Genomic DNA, 6,183 nt, shown 5'->3' with positions numbered 1-6,183 from the left:
AAGGTATGTCTTCCAATACTGCGACTGCTGTCAGCATCCAAAGACTATTCAACTTAAACGCTTGGAGATGGATGACAGCAGTGGTGTAGTCTACGAAGATACCGATATCACTTATTATTTATTGATATCTACTGTACATAGCGCATTGATGTGAATCACACTGCTGCTCTCTCATTTAGCTATTTGCGCCTTACGGATTGTGGTTGTTGTGGATGGCTGTTCACAAATCTAAAAGTGTATTTGAACCCAATAATGGTTGAATTCAAGAAGTTTAAGGTACACTTCTTCCTCCCCTTATTTTCCACCACAATTTGCAAATAAATTCATTAAAAATCCTACAATGTGATTTTCTGGATTTTTTTCTCATTTTGTCTGTCATAGTTGAAGTGTACCTATGATGAAAATTACAGGCCTCTCATCTTTTTAAGTGGGAGAATTTGCACAATTGGTGGCTGACTAAATACTTTTTTGCCCCACTGTGTGTATATATATATATATATATATATATATATATATATATATATATATATATATATATATATATATATATATATATATATAGTAACAGTCAAAAGTTTAGACACGCCTACTCATTCAAGGGTTTTTCTTTATTTTTACTACGTTCTACATTGTAGAATAGTAGTAAAGACATCAACACTATGAAATAACACATAGGAAATCATGTACTTTAGTAACCAAAAACAAATCAAAATATATTTTATATTTGAGATTCTTCAAAGTAGCCACCCTTTGTCAGCATGAGAGAAGAAGCTGGTTGAGAGAAGGACAGGTTCATTGTAATGCCCGGTATGGAATAAACAGAACTATATCAAGCACATCAAATGTATGGAAACCACGTTTGACTCTGTTCCATATTCCATTCCAGCCATTACAATGAGACAGTCCTCCTATAACAGTCCTCCTCCAACCTCCACTGTTCAAAATGGAGATTGACTAAATGGCGCTGCGCATGCTGTCACAGACACTGATTCGGACTCTTGCTCCGTTGACTGTGTCAGAAATCACACATAAGAAGCTGTAGTCTCCCATTTTGCATGTAGATAGCATCAGACTGCAAGATGCAGAATGCAGCTCTGACTGAATAGGGGGTTCTGTCACCAAACCACTCCCTGACAATTACTTCGATGTGCATAGTTCATCTCAAGTTCTACCCGTACTTTGGCAGCAATTCACTGAGTCACCCATTATCATCCAGTTTATAGAGCAGGACTTGTGCCCTGTGGCAAGGGGAGATGCTGGGACATGTGCCAAGGCCATAGAGGCATGTGGAGGAGGGGTAGGCCACCAGGTGGTAGTGTGGTATCTCCTTCAGTCCAAAGGACTGAGAGCAGCAGTCTGCCACCACCACCTTCACACGCTTCCTGTCTGGGTAGAGCAGCCGCTGGCTGCCTGGGCCCCTATCACAGGTCCCCTGCCTCTCTTCATCTTCTTCTTCCTGCCCTGTCTCACCCTCCTCCTCCTCGTGGTGGATCTTTCTCAGCAGGTTGTTGATGAGCACTGAGCGTCGCAGGTAGGCTTCAGGGTCCTCTAAGAATCTCAGCTTCTCCAATGAGAGTTGGAGGATGCAGCTGCGGTCCTCCTGACGTATCAGGTGCTAAGGAAACAGAGGTCATGGTTATGAGACAGAAATCTAAGTCACATTTAAAGTGTCACGTCATAGGACAACAAATTTATGTCTGAACATGTAAACACAATCAAAGCAGTTCCTACTTTTGATACACAACCATGTAGGTCTCCATGTAAATCCTCCTCTTCCGCATATTTCCTTTTGAAGTAGGCAACTTTCGACGTTGTTGAATAGTTGAATCTCTCTTAGAGGGAATCGACTGCTTGAAGCACAATAAGGAAAATTGCAATTACAACCTTGATACATCTCTCCCTTTCAACACATTGGCAAGGACAGATTATGTGGTTAGTGGAGTGACACAGAATTATATAACAGCCCCAGCAGGAGTGGTCATATCCACGGTACATTACCTGATAGTAACAGCCCAGAGCCACAAATCCTCCTGATTGCTTGGGCTGCTCTCTGAGCCGCACACATTGCTTTCAGGGGCCTCTAGTGGAGGAGAATGATAGATAAGGAGATAATTAGAGAGAGAGGTAGGAATAGAGACCGGAGAGAGACACCTGTTTTAATAAAAAGTCACACACAGAACATTTATTTGTATCTGTATTCCATAACTGTAAAACATGGACTAGATATGCTGCAACATTTTAACATGTGGCCTATCTTTTCTTATATTTATTTTCACTGCATAGGTTATTTGTAATGGCCGGATTAAAAATATTACTTTTTTCAGCATGTGTTTTGTAGGCAGAGCTGAATTTTTTATTGCCATTGCCATCATCCCACACAAGGCTATTTATGAAGAAATTGGGTTGAGTATGTGCTTGGGGAGTCAGTGTGCGCGTGTGTGGTATGTGTGTGTGACAAAGAGAGATAGAGAACAGAGAGAGTTTCGGATATTGCACTAATTTGTGAATTTTCAGCTGAATGACACCTGCTATAAAACACATTTTACTCCCTCTGCAGTTAGGCATAGTGGGACTGTATTCCCATTCAAGATATCAAAAAATATACAGTGGGGCAAAAAAGTATTTAGTCAGCCACCAATTGTGCAAGTTCTCCCCCTTAAAAAGATGAAAGAGGTCTGTAATTTTCATCATAGGTACACTTCAACTATGACAGACAAAATGAGAAAAAAAATTCCAGAAAATCACATTGTAGGATTTTTAATGAATTTATTTGCAAATTATGGTGGAAAATAAGTATTTGGTCACCTACAAAACAAGCAAGATTTCTGGCTCTCACAGACCTGTAACTTCTTTTTTATGAGGCTCCTCTGTCCTCCACTCGTTACCTGTATTAATGGCACCTTTTTGAACTTGTTATCAGTATAAAAGACACCTGTCCACAACCTCAAACAGTCACACTCTAAACTCCACTATGGCCAAGACCAAAGAGCTGTCAAAGGACACCAGAAACAAAATTGTAGACCTGCACCAGGCTGGGAAGACTGAATCTGCAATAGGTAAGCAGCGTGGTTTGAAGAAATCAACTGTGGGAGCAATTATTATGAAATGGAAGACATACAAGACCACTGATAATCTCCCTCGATCTGGGGCTCCACGCAAGATCTCATCCCGTGGGGTCAAAATGATCACAAGGACGGTGAGCAAAAATCCCAGTGAATGACCTGCAGAGAGCTGGGACCAAAGTAACAAAGCCTACCATCAGTAACACACTACGCCGCCAGGGACTCAAATCCTGCAGTGCCAGACGTGTCCCCCTGCTTAGGCCAGCCCATCTGTAATTTGCTAGAGAGCATTTGGATGATACAGAAGAAGATTGGGAGAATGTCATATGGTCAGATGAAACCAAAATATAACTTTTTGGTAAAAACTCAACTCGTCGTGTTTGGAGGACAAAGAATGCTGAGTTGCATCCAAAGAACACCATACCTACTGTGAAGCATGGGGTGGAAACATCATGCTTTGGGGCTGTTTTTCTGCAAAGGGACCAGGACGACTGATCAGTGTAAAGGAAAGAATGAATGGGGCCATGTATCGTGAGATTTTGAGTGAAAACCTCCTTCCATCAGCAAGGGCATTGAAGATGAAACGTGGCTGGGTCTTTCAGCATGACAATGATCCCAAACACACCGCCCGGGCAACGAAGGAGTGGCTTCGTAAGAAGCATTTCAAGGTCCTGGAGTGGCCTAGCCAGTCTCCAGATCTCAACCCCATAGAAAATCTTTGGAGGGAGTTGAAAGTCTGTGTTGCCCAGCAACAGCCCCAAAACATCACTGCTCTAGAGGAGATCTGCATGGAGGAATGGGCCAAAATACCAGCAACAGTGTGTGAAAACCTTGTGAAGACAGAAAACGTTTGACCTCTGTCATTGCCAACAAAGGGTATATAACAAAGTATTGAGATAAACTTTTGTTATTGACCAAATACTTATTTTCCACCATAATTTGCAAATAAATTCATTAAAAATCTTTTGACTGACTGATCTGATGATGATACTGATGATGCATGTCTTTAATGTTAATTATTTTATTCAGTTTATCTTATTGGAATCTCAGCTATTTGTGAGAATAACCCACACATTTGATCAAATATGACCTAAATTAATTTATAAAATTACCTTATGATGTGAATCTTCAACAGTTCATAAAGCACTTCAGCAAATCAGCAGTCCTTTCAGATGTAGGCAACCTATGAAGTAATCAGTTCTTCTGAATCTGTCCAATGCGTGATCATCCGTTGCTGCGACATTTACTGTCTGTCCCAATTATCCCAGCTACAAGCTTTGCCTGAAGTTTGCACTTCACACGCAGTCACTGTAGCTTCATTTTAATACTCCCTTCAGAGTACGCAACACATGGGATCTTAAAATATAATTTTCTGTGAAACAAGCAACAACACCATACCCTCTGAAACCTCATTGGTCCTCACAAAAGCAGATGTTTCTGTTGCTAGGAGATTCACTAGGCAATGATGACGCTTCATCATCAGGCTCCATTACTCTCGCATTGTGCTTCCTGGTTTCTCACTCTCTCTCTCCCTGGGTGTATGGGCAACCTATTGACTGGATGAGTAATTATTTGATGTTTGATTTAAAAGTAGGCCTAACCTTTCTATTGTAGCCTATGGCTGCTATTATAGCCCAGATATGAGACATACACAGTAGTGGCCTATTAAACTTGGCTTATGTACAAAACATAGATCTCTTTTTTTCCCCCTAAACCCTGGAATTAACTAAATCAAGCATCCGCTGGATTTCATTGATCTCATCCAAAAACCACAATATTCTATTATTAATCTTGTCTAATCCTGCCTCTGTGAGCTTGATGATTTCCGTAGTGTTCTGGGTAAGGAGGTATAAGGCATACAACGGAAAACCTTTCACACTATGACACAGTCCTTCTCAGAATTAAGGCGTCTTAACAAACACGCAGCTCAGAAATATCACTCAAGAACCAGATGGCAGCAAGTTTTACTTTAACAAGAACAAAAACGAATATGTACAGAAGTACTGTATGTCATTGTCATTCGTTGCATGAATGGTGCAGGCACTGTATAGGCACGAGAACAAATCAACAGCCCATGCATACAGCTTCATCTCACAGGAACGTCAAACATGGTTGACTATACACTCATGCTCAAATTATGCATTGATTATTATAATACATTTTTCCCATACAGGCATTAACTTTTACCTTTACGCTATAGGCACTTTATAAGAATCTCACTGTTTGGAAGCTGAAAACAAGCATGCTGTAACATACTGTCTATACTTCAGAGGACATTTATACTTGACATTTTAGTCATTTAGCAGACGATCTTATCCAGAGCGACTTACAGTGAGTGCATCCATTTTCTTACTTTTTTTTCATAGAGGACATCTCAACATTAAACATTTCTAAGAGAGATTATGTACAGCAACTCTTGACATGCATAAAATACATTGTAATTGGTGCAGCGTGTACCATAAATAACACATATTATCCATTAAATGCTAATTATGGGGATACAAGTGAACTGAATCATTGGTCAAGTCATTAACAATACAAACCTGTGTTATAAACATGACATTAACTATACCTGTCATATCAGATTAGGTTAGAGTTCATCCACAGAGCAGAGGACAATCTCTCCAACTGTGGCATTCATTCATACAGTTTGTCATCTAGTGATGAAAAGCTCATCATTGTTGGGTTCTGAGAATATGAAAATATACTTATTCATGTCACTGATGGAGTGCTAAGGTTGAGGGTTTACACTAGAAGTTAAGGGTTATAGGAGGAAGGTATATAGTGTGTGCAACTAAGCTTGGAATATGTTGAGTGCAGGGAAGCGATTACATGCGGCAGGCATTGAGAAGGGGAGATGGGTGGAGTTCTTGGAAACTAATGTCACTGAGGGATAGAGGGTAATGTATAACATTTACATTATGTCAGGATATGTTATTGTTAGCCATCAGGGATACACTGGGAGAAGAGACACAGTCTGGTATCAATAACCATGACAGCCTTGAGTTGGGTAGGAGTGAGCACTTTGGGGTAGAGGTCAGGTTAGACAAAGTAAGGAAGAACAGATATCACTAAGGTTCTGTCTAGCAATAGAGATGCATTGGCTGTTCAGTTGCAGAGG

At 40.4% G+C, this 6,183-nt stretch overlaps 1 long non-coding RNA gene across 1 annotated transcript; it reads right to left on the bottom strand.

Annotated features, from left to right (window-relative positions):
- Nucleotides 1–693: 693 nt before the first annotated feature.
- LOC110504329 lies at nucleotides 694–4,362 on the bottom strand. Its single transcript, XR_002470588.2, has 4 exons — nucleotides 4,175–4,362; nucleotides 1,999–2,080; nucleotides 1,732–1,847; nucleotides 694–1,615 (listed from the first exon to the last, which is right to left on the bottom strand). It is a non-coding gene; the product is annotated as an uncharacterized LOC110504329 (long non-coding RNA).
- Nucleotides 4,363–6,183: the final 1,821 nt, after the last annotated feature.

The sequence above is a fragment of the Oncorhynchus mykiss genome, chromosome 25 (genome assembly GCF_013265735.2).
Source record: "Oncorhynchus mykiss isolate Arlee chromosome 25, USDA_OmykA_1.1, whole genome shotgun sequence".
In the NCBI taxonomy this organism is placed as follows: domain Eukaryota; kingdom Metazoa; phylum Chordata; class Actinopteri; order Salmoniformes; family Salmonidae; genus Oncorhynchus; species Oncorhynchus mykiss.
Note: the sequence above shows the minus strand (reverse complement) of the source record. Positions and strands in the feature narration are given on the sequence as shown.